Source organism: Triturus cristatus, chromosome 7 (genome assembly GCF_964204655.1).
Source record: "Triturus cristatus chromosome 7, aTriCri1.1, whole genome shotgun sequence".
NCBI classification, from domain to species: Eukaryota; Metazoa; Chordata; class Amphibia; order Caudata; family Salamandridae; genus Triturus; species Triturus cristatus.
In genome coordinates, this window is record NC_140590.1 from 1,133,327,702 (window position 1) to 1,133,345,276 (window position 17,575).

General features: G+C 42.8%; 1 protein-coding gene across 1 annotated transcript in view; it reads left to right on the plus strand.

Moving 5' to 3' along the window:
- The first annotated feature begins 9,263 nt into the window (after window positions 1–9,263).
- CDHR2 (cadherin related family member 2) overlaps window positions 9,264–17,575 on the plus strand; it is a 284,644-nt gene continuing 276,332 nt past the window's right edge. Inside the window, exon 1 of the mRNA XM_085618291.1 lies at window positions 9,264–9,426. The gene's annotated coding sequence lies outside the window, so the exon portion shown is untranslated. The remainder of the gene's footprint in view (window positions 9,427–17,575) is intronic.

Here is a 17,575-nt window from a genome sequence, read left to right on the forward strand (position 1 = left end):
AACTGGAAGAATAGAAAGAGAATATGTATAAGAAAACAAGAGAGGAGGAAATAGAGGAAACAATAATGTGACATAACAAGACCTAAGAGAACTGAATTAATTTCCGTAAAAAAAAAATGTTATCAAAATTTAGGGGAATTTGTTGGGATATTAAAAATTACCAAAGGTGGGATTGATGGAGCAGGTAAAAATACATTTTGTATACCTTCTCTATTTTGCATGGAAGTACTAATGACGTAATTAGTTATATATTAATCGGTATTAACTGTGTGCTGTGATTTATTAATCAACAAAATGCACCTTTGTTAAACATGATTTACACGCGGGACTAATTGCTATTTGCATGGCAGAATAACTTAATGACTTAAGGGCCATATGTATGAAAATACATTTTTGCGATTCTCAAATAGCGATTTTTTGCGACTCGCTATTTGAGAATCGCAAAACGCTTTATATGTAGGATTTGCAAATAATGTTGCGAATCCTACATATTCCTTAATTGCGAATTGCAAATTGCGATTCGCAATTAAGGAATACCTCCCCATTCATTCCTGTGGGCCTAGAGGCCCATAGGAATGAATGGGAAGACATTCTCAATTTGCGATTCTCAATTAGAGAATCGCAAATTGAGAATGCAATTTCAAGGGTGCCAGAGTGTCAAAAGGACACCCTGTTGCACCCCTGAAATGTGCATGTGTGCACATGTAGCACACATACATTCCCTAAGGGCATGTATGTGCTCCTCATGGCACTTTGAAAAATGCAAAAAAGTGCATTTTTCAGAGAAATCGCAAATTACCACCAACTTGAAGTTGGTGGTAATTTGCGATTCCTTAAGGCCAAATTACACTTTTTTGTGCTTCTTACATTGCATTTAAGGAATAGCAATTTGCGATTCCTTAAATGCAGACGCAAAATAAGGAATAGCAAATTTTGCGATTCCCTATTTTGTGAGGCAGTTTTTCTTTACTACATACCAAAGAGCCAAATTGCGATCGCAAACGCCGAAATTATGCGAATTTCAGAGCTTGCGATCGCAATTTGGAATGATACATATGGCCCTAACTGTGGTACGCCTATTAACAATAGAAGGTGTGGTAATAGAAAATTGCATGACTTATGTTGCTTTGGTGATGTTTGCGTTCCTGTTGGGACCGAATGGTGAGTATTATTGCTATAAATGTCGCTATAAGCTAGGAAAATACTTATATATAATGGGATTAGTGTGGGTTTAAACATTAGGGGGCATATGTATCAAACGATTTTGTATTCGCAAACGCTGCGAATCGCAAAAAAACTGCGTTTGCGAATACAAAATCGCAAAATGAGATGTATGAGGCATTTGAGCATCGCAATCTTAAGGAATCGCTAATTTAGCGATTTCTTAAGTTTGCGTAAGCATGTAAGAAATCACAAATTGTGATTCCTTAAATGCTATGTAACACGCACCCAAGTTGTGTGATTTCTCCTTAAGAAATCGCAAATTACCACCAACTTCAAGTTGGTGGTAATTTGTGATTTCTTTGAAAAATGCACTTTTTGGCATTTTTCAAAGTGCCATGTGGCGCACATACATGCCCTTAGGGCATGTATGTGTGCCATATGCGCACACATGCTAATTTCAGGGGTGCATCAGGGTGTCATCATGACACCCTTGCACCTTTGAAATTATCCTCAATTTGCGATTAGCAAATTGCAATTCGCAATTTGAGAAAGACTTCCCATTCATTGCTGTGGGCCTCCTGGCCCATAGGAATGAATGGGAAGGTATTCCTTAATTGCGATTTCGCAATTTGCTAATCGCAATCAAGGAATTTTAAGAAATCGCAAAATTTGTGCGATTTTTTAGTTACATCCCGTTTTGCAATTCCCAAATAGCGATTCTCAAAAAATCGCTATTTGAGAATCGCAAATGGAGATTTTGATACATATGCCCCTAGAATCTTAATTTCCATATATTAATTATGTTTTATGTTTGTTTCGCTTAAGTTGGCATTCGGGCCTACCAGGCCATGACATTCAAAATGGAGTTCGGAAGTGGCCACCGTCTTGTGAGCGCGATGTCTACTGCGCAGACTCGGATGGCTCCGGAGATCTCCAGGCATCCTCAATTCAGAGCACAGTGTTCCTGGTCAAGGATAGGAACATGGAGGACTGCCAGATTTCAGTCAATGTAAATTACCCGAAAGAACAATAGTCACCTGTAACGAAAGACCAACATTGTGGATACATTGGACATTTTCGCATGCGAACTATATGAGCTCAGTGGATGACATAACAAATCTTATGAGAACCCCGGATCATGTGAAAGGAAGAGTTATATTGCAACTTTAAGGGGTCCAGCCAATCCAAAAGCGTACCCAATTCAGTAAATGTTACACGTTCCCCCGAATTTGTTATAAAAGAATAGTAGAATAGGGAGGAGTTACAGAGTGCATCCCGAGGACAGAGTGCGCCCCGAGGAGAGAGTGCGTTCCAGAGGGGTGTCCTGAATTTACGTGATCGACTTGCTTGCATGATTGCTTGGTCCTTTGGATATCTTTGAGACTGGGCTGTGCTGAGCAAAGGAACATTTTGGAGTTGTTGAGTCGTGGCCTGCATTCGATTGGGAAGATTTATTGAAAAGAGATTTGGGTTATGCAGAGCTAACAAAATTAGAGAAACGACCCCGATAGCAAGAACAGGTCAATATAAATGTCATGATAAATTGTGTTGCTTAATTAAATTGGAACTTTGTTGACCGAAATGCAAAATTATGCGACTAAAAGCAAGTAATTAGATAAACTAAACATTGATTAACAGAGAATGAGTTTGTGGTTCTTTAAATAGGGCATTGAATAAGAATTCCGAAGCTTTAATGTGTTTTAGCTGGTTCTAAATCACCATCAACCAATCCAACTAATTGGTCCATCGACCAAGTGGTGGAGTGCCTTGATGTTAAGGTTAGGATTCTATGGTTATTGATGTATATATGTAAATATTGTAACACCTTTCCTTCCCCATAGGTAATAAGGTGCCCCCCCACATGTCCAGCGGATTCATCGTCCTCCTGCGTGCAGATACGAGTGAGACGTGTGAGTGTTGGTGTTATAGGCCCCACCAATGAATGTGTGTGTGAATGAGCACCGGCACTTAGTTGTCAACCCCGGCGCTTGTGACAGTCTGCGACAAGATGATGCTGTCTGGCTAATTTAGAGATGATGACAACGACAGTTAATTTTTATTCAATATACATAAAAAAATACTATTACCTGCTGCCCAAGCCATTCTGAGCTTTGGGGGCCTGAAATAGACAGAATTGACACACTTGTAGGAGTGTGATGGTTAGTAGTTGTGTTGTTTCTATCATAGGCAGGGCTGGCCGGGAGGGGCAATGTGTGGTGCAAGCTTCAGTGGCCTCCTGTTCCAATATGCAAAACAACCTTGTTTACTTCTCTCCAGCTTGGCCTGTGACTCCTGTTTCTTGAATGCAAATGTTTGGGTGTTTGGGCCCTGCACTCCGAAGTAGTCCCTCTGGATTCCCTTAACGCTGCCTCTTTCCCTCCAGGCACACTTTTTTCAAATATTGTAAATGAGGGATGACCAATACTTTTCACCAAGCTTTCCAACTTGATCTGGTTCATGACCTTAGTGCTAGGCTCTCATTCATTACCCTAGCCCCTTGTTTCACAAGCACACACACTATGACGTGGTAGCATTCGTGCCATACATAAAAATAAATACATAAGATAAATCCTCACTGTAGCCAGCTCACAAGACCCTTCTTACTTCTCCCAGCTCACCCTAACACATACAGTGTCCGCTCACCTCCCATTATACGCCACACAAACTGCAGACCCCACAATAGTACAACAATGCACTCAGCACCTTCAAAATGTACCTGCCTACACAACGTGCTGCAAAAACGTGCAATACACAACATACAGCGACGAGATACATAGGAAAACCCAAACCAACTAGACATGACGAAATGACCAACATATTAGATTAGGGGGGGACATTGAATGACCCATCACCCTATGGATATTGCAAATTGTTACTCAGGGACCAATTAAGATGTGTGTTACACTTAATACTGTAGAACCACTTGTATAGGATTCTAATGATTTGGCATAAACCTTGCAAACAAACATGAATGACCAAAATTGTTCAAAGAAACCAAAGGTTTATTTATCCATAGTAGCACACAACTACAAAAAAACTATTAATAAAATTAATATTTTGTTTTCCTCCACTACTAAATATGCTTACTTCTCAATGAACTTTTACTCATACACTTTCTCCCAGGAGCATATTCGTCCCATCTAGACATCGCTTTACAAATCTCAATTTATTTTGAACCCAAAGACAAAGTTTGTCTGTGCTGTGAAGACAGTACTGGCATCTGCATTACAAACACTAACTCTTGTGATGAAATCCAGGTCAAATTGCTTCTCTACTTGTTATCTGCAGACGGTGCAGCTGCCGTTCCAAACTAAACCCTGGTCCTTCTAAATGACTGCTATCTACACCCAATAATCCTAATTCCTTTCATTCATGAAACAAGGATCCCTCTGGCCCCTTCTCTTATCTCCAAATACGTCCTGTTTATGCTCTTGACTTATTTTCACCCTGGTGAAGAACCACCACATAATTATGGGTTGAAACGGCTTCAAAACGACAAACAGTTAGACCAGCTACATTATTTTCTGTTTGGACCAGGCTGTTGTGATACATATTATCAATTTTGAACCAACAAATGCATATGTCTTACATTGATCTATTGGCTTGATCTGTATATAAATGTTTTATATGGCACCATCACTTGCACCGTGAGAGCATGTGTGTGCTTTTATATATGCTTCCTAAAAAAGATTTTATCAAAAGTAAATATTATGAAAAATGGTATTTGCACGGCAGAATAAATCTCTATATTTACTCTAGTTGTAGTTGCTGTGCAGCAATAATCCTTTGAAAAGTATGCAATTTATATAAATACACCACAGTGAAGCCTTTCTCCACTATTGTACTCATTGTCTCAGGTTCCAGTTGACTCCATTGCAGCCCATATTATCCGTGTTTCTAAAACAGGCATGCATATGTTTGCCAAGAAATGTAAGTTCAAATAAAATCACCCATTGCAGAAAGTATTTTTAAAAAACATGAATGGTAAGCAGTAATGAAGGCTGAGATTTACTTTTCAGCCCTGATACTGATGTTGCCTACTTTTTATGTGCGTATGCACATGTGCACAAGGAAAATAAAGGCATTCCCATTGATGTATGTATTTGTATTTTGAATCGTTTGGAAAACATGCAGCTGGCAATGCAGCCAGCACAAGCGATCTCTAGGCCAGACCTAAAAAACACTCCCTCCTAATGCCCTTCAGGAAAATGAAGAGGAAGTTAGTTTCCCTCCTAGAAGAAGTTTCTAAAAGAGAGGCGCTTTAAAAAGAAATGCCAGGGTTAGAAAACATGAAACATCACCACAATTGGAAGGGAGGTGCATGTGCCAGAGTAAAGGGCGCTGCTCAAATAATATTATGTTATTGTTTAACTTCTCCAACCATCCAAACAGATCACATTATGCTGTGCATGTAGATACTACCAATGTTACTCTCTATTGGTCTGTTTTAGTGCTTGTGGGGCTGTTCCTTCACTGACAGAAACAGCTAGGGTGGCAGGCTAGAGAGACAAAGGAGAAGTGGAGAAGAGACAGACAGCAAACAAGGAAGTGGTTGTTAAAAAGCAGATGGTCCTGAGATTATGTTGATGAAAGGACCTGAGGGTGAGCCAGTGGGGCAGAATACACAGAAGAACCAGGACAGTGCCAGTGAGAGACACACTGCTGGGAGAGATATTTCCAGTGAAGTGACAGAGAGAAAGGCTAGCAGAGAGTCACAGTCTAAAGCAGGGTTGCAGAGGCGAGACATGAGGCAAAAGGAATTGATACTCGGGCACAGAAAGGTTAGGAGAAGCTTGAAAACTGCACACCACACATAGAGAAATGCTAGCAGAGCATCAGAGACAGACACACTGCAAAGTCAAAGGTTTGGGTGAGAAAGGAGCTGAGAGGATTGAAGATTAGAGGCAGAGAGAGACAAACTTGGGGTAGCAGGACCTTATATCAATCAATCAATATCAAACTTTATTCAGCTCAAATAGAACCATAAAAGTACACAGTCGAGGCCGGTGCAGGTGAGCGCAGTGGGGCGGTGGAGTGAAAGTCGGCAGACAACGGAATAGGTTTTATTTATTTATTTAATTTTAGCTAGTCCGTCATCTGTTGACTCCCCCCACCCTGCCTCACCGCGCTTACCTGCGCCAGCCGCCGCTGAAAGTGCACCGTGCTATGTGCACAATAGACACTAAAATAAAAAATTCACAATAAAACAATTAATAATCAGCCAGAGCTCATGGTCCTATGCTTTTAAAATAAATAAATTATATCAATATTCTTGAGAACCTGCTCACCATCCCCACTTTCAAACGGAAAAAACACGGTGGTCTTAGATTTTCTCTCTGGCCCCTCAATTCTGGAACTCCCTCCCCTCGGAATTCAGATCTGTAACTTCTTATACCCACTTTAGATCACTCCTTAAGACTCTTCTGGTTTTTCAGGCATACGAGTAAGCTCCTGCTCACTATATTTCTGCAGCCCCCCCGTTCACAGCGCCATGAAACCGCCTGGTGTTAGCGCGCTCTACAAATGATTTTAACATAACATAACAGAGAGCCTATCAGCACCACCATGCATCCTCCCATAAAAATACGTAAAATCTTAAAAAACACTTGAAATTGATTGACAACAACACTAATGATAAAAAATGATTAACTGCCCTACGGCTAAAGTGCATAGTGCACTCTAAAGTAGGACTTTCTAAAGGGACTTGACCTTCGTGTTCTTTCCTCTACGTCATCATGGAACTTCTCGGTGACTTGCAATATCCTTATAATGTACGGCAGTTGGCACTTTATCCCTTCCACATCCAACCCAAAAACATTCTGCATCTTTTAAAAAAACAGTTACCGAGAACTCAGTTCATGCTAATCAAACAATGCGTTTTCATTGTCTCATAATTTAGGTAATGGAGATATGCACAAAAATAGTTTGTATGGCAAATGCTGAATTCTATGCAAAAGAAATTATCTCGACAGCTTTGAATAATAAAATTTAAAAAAAGATGAGTATCTGGATCAAATTATTAAAAGAGGACAAAGGACAGGAATCCTCCAGTAGGATCATTGAGAGGTGGAAGAAGAGGGAAAATATTGAAATCAACCAGCATGTATGGGATAAGATAAATAAATTTAATAAAACAATTTTTCGTGGCGCCAATTTTAGACGCATGCAATTTTATAATAAATGGTTGATTTATAGAACTCCCTCCTATCCCCACAGTATCTTTCCCCTAGTTGCTGATAAATGTTTTCGATGCGAGGAAAAAGGGAACTGGAAACATATTGTCTGGGAATGTAAAAAAATCCAGCCATTCTGGAAGGAAATTGAAAAATACCTCTCCCTGGAGCTTAAAGCTACTATAATGTTTGATGACTTGGTCCCTATACTAGGCTGCTCTATGAGCCACACTCCATATGACGAGTCCCTTTTCATAGCCTCTTTAATAGCTAAATCCCTTATTTTGCAGTCCTGGAAAACCGATCAAGTACCAACCTTTCAGGCTTGGAAGACAAAATTATTACGAATCCAGGGCAGGGAAAGGAAATATGCACTGAGATCAGGGGCACTCAAGAAATATGTGAAGTTTTGGAGTGTGTTTGAAACTTAGTCTCCTTTTTTTTTTTCTCTCTTCTCTTTCGTATTTTCTGACAGTATCCAATTGTAATTATATAATCTTAACTAACAGTCTGCTAGATTGTCTCTTCTTATGCACTTTGCACTTTACAACTAAGATCGTCTTTTCTTATGCACTTTGCACTTTACAATTAAGATCTGAATCGTTGAAACTTGATTATCTTTTTTAATTTTTATACTGTGCACTTTATAATCAAGTTTGGAATGGATGAAATTTGAAAATGTTTCTGCACCAACGTGTTCTGTTCCGTATTAATTCTTTTACAAATGTGTTCTGTATTGTTGATTTTGTCTTTATGAACTCTCAATAAAAAGATAATATAAAAAATAAAAAAATGCTGAATTCTATGCTTCTCCTGTCTTATAATGTATTTATTTATTTTTATATAGCGCTTACCACCCCTGATGAGGTGTTCATTTCAGCTGCTAAATTATTCAACCCGCCCCCCAAAACAGTTGTCATGCAGAGGCATAAGGCTCCCACACAGCAACAAGCTGACATAGCGCGCCCTAACTTCCAACATACCCTCAAATATTGTTCACAGCCCTCAGCATCTTTGACCCCTGCGGTTGCTGAATGCACCTCGGTGCCCTGCCTTTATACTGTCGTCCTAAAACAACAGACCGAAAAATGAACCTATCTCACTCCCTTAGTCTAACTGGAACCACTGATCCTCGGTGCTTTGCAGGCGCATAAGGCTGGCATAAGCGCTCCACAAAATATTATAACGCTAATGCATGTTTCTGTAGGTATGGTGTGAGTTTGGGGCCATTCATTCAGCGCCCCTGGAAATGTGTAGCAGGGAAGGACCAAATTATGTGGCAACGTTGTTAAAATTATGCCTCAAGCAATTGTGAATTATGCGGTGCTCAGCCGCCCATGTATGAGCAGCGTTGCTTGATCTTAGTCATTTTAACACACATTGATTCAAAATGGAGCCAAAACCTATCCAAAGTGCAAACTTTTCTTAAGGCAGTGTACACAAGTTCACCAGATCCTATCGAAAATGTTTCCCACCAAAAAACTGTGGTTTTTGTCATGCATGAAAGGAAGCACAGCAGCACAGTTTTAACTCCAAGATTAAACCAGTGTTGTGTAAAACACACAATGCTGCACTGGGCAGTAGGCGAGTTTACCTGTATACACTTCAAATAATAAAAAATGTGCCTCTTTTATTCAATGCATCTGGGTTATCTATTGAAGAACTCGTTTCCGGTGTTGCTTTTACTTTTTGTCCACACAATTGAGAGCCGTCAAAGGCGTATTTTTCATCGAGACCCGCAAAAAAGCACTTTATATTCCGTGTATGTACCGTAAATATTTCGCCAGGGGCCAGTGTAGGAATCATGACTTCATTACTGTTGTAGTCTCCGTTTAGTCTGTGCACGTTATTCCCATAGGTACCGTACAGCACTTATAAACGGACATTGCCCCTGTATTTATTGCCAGGAAGAAGGGAAGCGGCCTTGTTAATGATTGCTGGGGTTGAGGGCGGATGGAGTACCCTGAGGCGATAATGAGCCGACAGCTGACAAAGGTCGGGGACAGAAAGGCTTGTGGGATTACCTGAACCCACAGACCAAAGCCCGACAGCTCGTGAGATCGGCCACCAGGCGGGCAAGTAAGACCAGGTACGTCGGTGCTTAGGGGGGCAGGACCGGATGTCTGAAGGGACAGGGCCTCTGTGGGCATTAAATTCTAGAGGTGGACGAGTCACGGGCTCAGCGCGAGGTCCTTTTGGAACTTGGAGCCAGAAAGGCACAGTCTTCATGTGGTTACTGCTGCCCCTCCCCCCTTACCTTGGTCAACATTTTCCAGAAAGCCTTTTTGTTTCAACTTGATTTCTTATGTAGTATGTGTATTTATTTCACACGTTGTACTGGTGTTCTTCTCAAAGATGTAAGGGCAAAGTACGTGATGTCATAACGAGAGAGACAGTGGCTGAATTGCAGAACCCAGAATCCTGGCTTCCCCACTTGACCTAAGTGTGTGATCCTAGGCAATTTCCTTCTTTGACCGTGCCTCCTTTTGTTTCGTATCATGTTTGAGGGTACTTTGAAACACACCAGGTCAGGATGTGAGCTGCATAAGTTCACGTTTGCAAATGTTTTAATAGACTTAAATATTGCTTCCTAAACAAGAAGCCTGGCCACCTATACCATACACATGACAGCCTCTTCTTTCACCGATGGCATCCTCGTCAGGGCGGGGAGGGTGGCATGAATGTTTCTAAGTTCACGATTAGAAGGTGTCCCTTAAACAAACACCACTCAGTGCAGTGGTACAGTCTACTGTTTTAGAGTGAAATGCTCCTGCAAACTAAAGGAACACATCAACTTTAATTTTGAAGTGTCTTTATCCCATTGTTACATGACGTTTGCTGCACGATTGACATTCCACATATGTTGAGGGCTCGGCTGGCTTTATGGCTCTTTGAGCCAAGCTAGTACCTTGGTTCGGTGCTCACTGTTAATTTGGTGAGGCTCTGTTTTACCTTTAATTAATCCCTGCTCCCATTGTATTAACTCCACCGCCCTTTGCCCTCCTCACCTGCCCCTGTTTATGCATCGCATCACCCTGTTCATTCAGCATTGAGATCTTCATGTGCAACAGACAGGCGCGCAACACTCATTGGACTCACAGGGCTTCAGCCCCCCCCCCGTCGTGTGTGGCAGCCCGGGATGAGACAGCTTCCCGGGCACACACACAGCCGCACCCGAGCACTTCACAGGTCTTTAAAAGACCATTTACGTGTTAATGAGGCCTCGCTGTTGTTTCACCCCTTCTAAGAGCCCCTGCAGCTCCACTCTGCCTATTGCTTAAAGATTCAGCCCCCCCCTCTGAAAATTTTCTTAGCCCCCCCCCCCCCCCCCCCCCCGAAATTTGGCTTTAGTTGCGCCTCTGGCAACAGATATGGTAGTTACGTATTCCTCCTGTACAGATTACCACGAACATGGCGATTTAAAGAGCTATAAATGTGAGGTGTGACTTTTCACTTCGGTCAATGGTTCTCATTTTATCGCAGATGAAAGGCCGAGTCGGTGCAACGTGTTTTAAACCCGTCTATAGGCTGCGTTCTTTTCAGCAACAGACGAATGCCCGAATTGGGCAATCATTCTGTGGGGAGGACTGTCACTCAGCTGCCACCGTGCATGGGTGTCTTTTATGGGACGCCTGGGGTCACAGTTGCGACGCCTGGCCTGCCTCTTGCGATCCCTGGCACTGTATTTGCGACCCCAGTGCTCAGGCTGAAAGGGCAGTGTTGTAAATTAGTTCTTCGTGTAACATGCCTGACAGTGGTCATTAGTCCTTCCTTTGTGTTCCTACCCCTTAGCCTCACAGAATACCTATGTGTGTGTTCTAACTAATACCGGAGTGTTCACCTCGGTCGGTTGATGGTCTGGTCAGCTGGCGAGGTGTGCACTCAGCTGTGTCCTACAATAAATCTACATGTAACTAACTGGAAATGTCCTGAGATCTATCTACAACAGGCAGCACTAGGAACAGAGGAAACAAGACATTTCCTCTGAAAATAACAGCATCTTTTGGATTTAAACAGCAGTTGCTCCAGTCTGCTCTTGCTGGGGACAGGCCACAGTTGAAACTTGCACCTGTTTCTATTTGTCCCTTCAGATAAGTGTTTCTAAGGTGTTGCCAAGAAATATACCTTCAAGGCCCCCACAGGCCCAAAACTTCACCCGGAAGGAACACACGTCACTTGCAGGCTCGCTGCTCATTGGACAGTATGGGAAGGAGTTAGGACACCTATCAGTAACCTGCGCCCATCTTCCTGTGATGCTGGACCTTTGGGTTTGTGTAACCAGTGCTCTCAACAACCTTATAGATGGCCACAGTAGGGGCTTCCATTTTTTCCATTTACAATAGCTAAGTTCTGAAATTGCTAATGTGCCAGATGTCCATGTTTGAGTGTGTTTTGGTGTGTCATTTATTTGTCTTGCGTGTGATACTTTGAACGCCTTTTAATTGCAAGTAAAACGAGGCAGCTATGCCTTGGTAGTCAAGTACATTTCAGAATTGAGTCCCCTGCCCCTCCCCAACCTTTGATGTAATTTGAGGGAGCATGGTGCTTTCTAGGTCTTGTAGTTTTTATTTTTTTAATAGCTGTTGGTTTAGAAACCCTGAGCTTGATGAAGGCGTGTCACTTTTATCCGATTTAACAAGCTCACTAAAATGTATGGCCGAGCATTAGTGGTGGGGGATGCTCACTCTGCCACTGGATTCAAGCTAGCCTGGCTGACGAGGGTTATGAACCCGAAACCGGTCCCAGGATGGTTGTTTCCGGTCCAGGGAAGACCTGGCTTGGCAGTTCGGGCTGGACTGTTCCCATGAGGCACAGGGTCAGACTGATTTGCATATGGCCATGTCTGAACTGGGGTGGTAGAGTGAGCTAAAGAATGATGATGGATTAAACCCAGATCAGTTGACTGGGGGGGAGTGTTTGATTTGCTCAAGCGCTCCGTCCATCACCCCCTTTGGTATCGCTTTGTTTGCTCATGGGAGTGTGGGCAGTGTTTCATTATGATCTATGCACAAGTAAATGTAGAAATGCACGTTTATTCTGAAATCAAATGAGAATGGATCACTTGCACCTGCTACCAGGGTTCAGGTGGTTCTACCCGTCATTCATTAAAAAAACCCTCATTCACGTAGACAGGTTGGTTCTCCGCCTTAGTCAGATATGTGATAGCATCATCATTGGGTTTCTCTTATGCTTACTCCTCCTGGAGGGAACCACCGGTTATTACAGTAGCGATCAGAAATATAAAAAACAACAAACAAAGTGAGGGTGCTCGTGTGGAGTGAGTTAAAAAGGAATCCAAATGCCACCTCAACTAAAACTTTATTCAGTTTGGGGCATTGGGAAGATTAAAAACAGTGTTGTGCATAGTTGGACATGTAATGAGTCCGCTGCACTCGTCAGTCCAAAGAGATTGTCAACATGTTTCAGCCACTTAGGTGCCCATGGGGGGGGGGGGGTCGGGGGGCCTTCGTCAGGACCTATAAGTGATGATGGAGATGGAGATTATCCAAATCCAAATTTTGAAATTAAGGCCAATAGTACCTTCAAAGTCCTACTCAGGGCTTCTTCTGGAGTTTTTGAGGCGTAAAGCGTTACGAGTGCCGTCGCTTCTCACAACTTGTGCTGACACTGCCAGTGTTTGACCGAGTTTTTCTGTGGTGAACATGGTGCTGGATGTACAGAGCCATTGTGCGTTCGCGAAGTCTACAACTTGCAAAATCACAGTTTTCAACTCAAAAATGGCTTTTTGTTATGTAATAAATCTATTGTGCGCTTCAGTAAATCACAAAATAGGTTTATATATGTATAATGAATTTCTGTTTGAAAGGGGTGTGTTTAGGACCCCACATCCATACTGCAATTCACAATGGAATGTGTCATGTTTTGTGACTGAAATCCTTTTGCAAAACATTGAACAGTTACTGACACCTGAGTTGGGCTGGTAAATCAATAGCAAAAGGGAAGGGGAAACCTTCCCTTTTGCGAATGTTAATTTTTTTTATGGAGTAGGCAGTGGTCCCCTGAACCACTAACTACCCTCAAACTTAAAAAAAAAGAACACTTTTTTGGAATGCTGCCTCATTTACTTTAAGAAAAGTGGGCTGTATTTAAAAAATAAAAAAGTGATCATAGACATAGTGGTCTACTGACTCCAGTAGGCCATTATCCCTACAATGGCCACTGTGGTAGAGAATGGGCTCCACATATTGACTGAAGACTTTAATAAATTCCTTTTTACCACTCTTCATGACGTAGCTGCGTTCTTTCTGATGCACCCACCCACAACAGCCACCAATCGGATGAGTCGCAATCTGCGACTTACTTAAGGAATAGTAATGAGGTAGGCTGAATTGCAATATATAAACAAAATGAGAACAAGTCTCCTATTGAATTAGCTAATGTTCCTACGACCACTTTCTCATGGTTTCCTCGCTACGCTGCCTTGGAACCCACAGGGTGTTTTAAATGAACCCTCACTCACCTACCTAGTGGGTGACATGCTTCATCATTCGGTTCCCACCCTTGTCGCCGATTGCTTCCAGGGTGTGCTGCAACGCCTGATTACTGCAGAGCTGGGTGTTTTTTTTTTTGGGGGGGGATCTGTAATTGTGAATGTGTAAATGAAAGGTGCAGTTTGAGACATCCGGTCACTGGACGTAAACATTTTAATGGTGGAAGTCTTGGTCAATGTTAAAAGCAATGGGGGATATTAAATTGCTCCCCCATCATCTTCAGTGTGGTCTACATGTTTCAGCCATCTTCTTTTTATGCGTCTCAGGGTCAAAATGGCTTTCGTCAGGACCGACCAATAACAAAAGGGCATGTGCACTATGGCATGCAAGGATGGTGTGTGTGGTTTTTACTTACAAACCCACATACTCATCAGGAAAGTCGCCTTTTGCTTTTCCTCTTTCGTATGGTAGCTTCTCGCTACCTGGAATAGTCTGAATAGTGTGTTGTCACATTTTCATCAAGGCGTCTCACCCTCCGTTGTCCCTGCCCCACCTTGGTCATCCCGCAAAAGGTTGGTGCACATTTCGCGACCATTTTCTGTGAATGGAATTTATGTACATCTGTGCCACTATGTTTCATGTTTTCAGTGGGAAAGGTTAGTGCATATTTTACTGTTGTCAGATTCTTAGTGCCTAGATCAACTCTGTAGGTGTTTTATATTACAGGTTTGCAGCCCAGGCTGCAGGTATTGATAAGCTTAATAATTTATTAGTGCCTTAAACGAGGTTATTTCTCCGGGATTATGGGTAAGTGGTAAACAACTGTGTAGTGGTGCTGCTTCACTGGCGCACTCAGACACTACAGATAACACTACCAGAGCCATGGTGCCATGCCTCGCTGTCCTTCTGGTTCATGTTGCCAGATCACTGTGGATGGATCTACTGTCACCACGAGGTCGAAGGAGCCCACATACCAGGTTGAAGAGTCAGGCCTTGCAGCGCACTGTCTTAGTGCCACAAAGCAGGTTCAGTCGCAGTACCGTCTGAGGCTTGCCAATTGCTGCCATGCTCAGCTGCCTAATGTAATCTGTGAGTACCCCAAGCCCAAAGTTACACGTTTTGAAGGACAACTCTCCGGTATAGGTAGGGACAGGCCTGTAGTGACACTGTGGTCTCACTCTGTCACCCCCTTTATTACCCTGGCACCCCCACTCTATGACTGGCTCTCTGACCATCCTCCTCACAGATTATTTTTTGTCCTCTTTGTCAGACGTAGTTGGTGGGGCACAAGGTAGACAGGGTTTACTGGGCCGCAGTGCTTAATTTGTAAAATAATAAGTGCCAGGACCCTGAGGAGAAGGCCACTGCAGCTTGCACCGCCCGTCATCGCTGGCAATGACGGTACCAAAATAAGTACTAACCATCTCTCTCACCTGCAAGTGCGGCAGTTCAAATTATTCCAGGTCCCCAAAGCTAATTTAATGGCTGGGGAGGCAGGTATTAGTATTTTCATTGTATATTGTATTCCTAAAAAACTGTTGTTCTGCTCATCTCTAAATTAGATAAGCAGCACCACCATGTGCCAGAGTGTCATAAGTGTGGTGATGACAATTAAGTGTTGGTGCCGAGCACTGGAAACTGATTAAGTGCCAGTGCCAGTGCCGAGCACCGGAAACCATTGGCTCAAATTAAGCACTGCTGGGCCCCCAATCATGGTGGTAGAGGTACTTTACAACTGATGTCCAGGGCTCCGTTCTTCTATAGTTGTGCAGACTGGGCCAAGTACTACCCTTTCTGCACTCAAATTTCAGGTTAGTGAGGGTGAGTTCACAAAGGTTTCTCAGAGAGGCAGAGTGGGTGGCAGAGACTCAGAACTCAACAATCAACCAACAGACACAATAACTTTATGTCCAGCCCAGCGCTTGTCTTTTTGGAAAATAAGTCCTTTTAGTCACACAACAGAACTAAATACGAAACAGTCAAAATTGTGAAAATGGGGTAATACCCCTGATAACGTTCCCCCAAATGGGCGCTAAACTCGCTGTTTCTCCCTTCCTCCCTCTCTATGTTCTATTCACTAGCACATTTATGCAAGACTCTAAAGGGAGATGTATTTAGTAGCCAAGTTGCAGGTTTGAAATATAGATAATGGTTTAACTCCTGACATGCACATATTGTGTGATCATGGGTACACCGCTTTCATCTACTAGGCTCAATTTCATTTCCTGCTCAAAATGGTAGCCTATAGAGGCAAGTCAGTGTGCAGTCTATGTTAAGCAGGTAAATTCATTCATTTGGATGGTTGCCAATTTGCCAAATGCCATGATGATCATCTTCAGCCTGACCTATATCTTTATTAGCCTACAACATGTAGCTAAAAGACAAGTCCATGAATTTTTGGGCTGTGAAGCTAGTAGGATATTGAAGGCAAAGGAGCAATAAAGTACTTTAAATTTGATGGAAAATTATAGGGCATGTCGTGCTGTAATCTTTCTTGTGGAGGCTTATGAATCCTTAGGAGATGTTATGCTATTTGTATTTCTAAAGGGCACTATCTCCCGTAAGGGTGTCCTGCCACTGAGCAGGTATGTGTGACTAGCCTTACCTATTGTAGGTTGGTTAATTGAAAAGCCAAGTCTTCAGCTTCTTGTGGAGATCAAGAAAAGACCAAGAGGCTCTGGTGTGGAGTGGGAGGCCATTCCATGCTTTCGGAGCGATGTAAGAGACCACCTGTCTTCCTGATCTGATTCTGTGTATGCGTTGGATGTGACTTTTCAGCAAGGTGAGGTTTAAGTTGTGTAGTGCCTTGAATGTGTGTGTGAGGAGTTTGAATTGAGCACGTTTGTGTATCAGGAGCCAGTGTAGTTCCCTGAGGTGTGGTGTGATTTTAGTTATGTGTGGAAGATTGAGGATGAGCCTGGCTGCCAAGTTCTGGAGGGTTTGTAGTCTTCTAGAGAGTTGCTTGGTGATCCTGGTGTAGAGGTGTTCTCATTGCCCAATTTGCTGGTGACTAGGGTGTCACTGACAGTTTTTCTATTGTGGCTTGGGAAGCATTTGGAGATCTTCCTCAGCATCTTCAGGGTGTGGAAGCAGGATACAGTGATGGTGTTGACTTGTGTGGTCATGTCCAATTTGCTGTTGATAATTATTCTGAGGTTTCTGGCTTAGGTTCTGGGTGTGGGTCTGAGTTCATCCAGCCACCAATTGGAGCCCTACGGTGAGGTGTTCATGCAGAAGATCACTACATCTGTCTTGTCAGTGTTGAGCTTGAGAAGTTGGCTTTCACCCAGTTAGTGACTTTGTTCATGCAGGCGGTAAATTTGTTTTTTCTGTTGGGGGTCTTGTTCAAGAGGGAGAGTATGAGTTACATATCGTCTTCATAGGAGAGGTTGTATTTTTACATTTTTATTGAAGTTAAGTAATGGAACAGGTACATATAAGCTGTTGGCACGTACATGTTACATGCAGGATTAGGTGCTACAGGTGTGAAGTCCTTTGCTCTTAGCAACTTTTGTGCTAGAAGCCCACGTGTCCCCCAGCTCTGTTTCTACGAGCAGGGCGGGGATCTCAGTTCCACACCTTAGACATCCCCTCCAGTCCAACTCAGCCGCTTCCCACCTCGTCCCCTACTTTCCGTATCCACTGCCACAGGCAATGTGTGTGCGGATTGCTCTTCCAAGTAGAGGTCCAATGGGAGCCGTATGCCTTGCAGCCTGCTAGTGGCCAGCACCAGCAGCCAATACTCCGTCAATTGTTCCTGGCAGTTTGGCACACCTGTAATCCAGT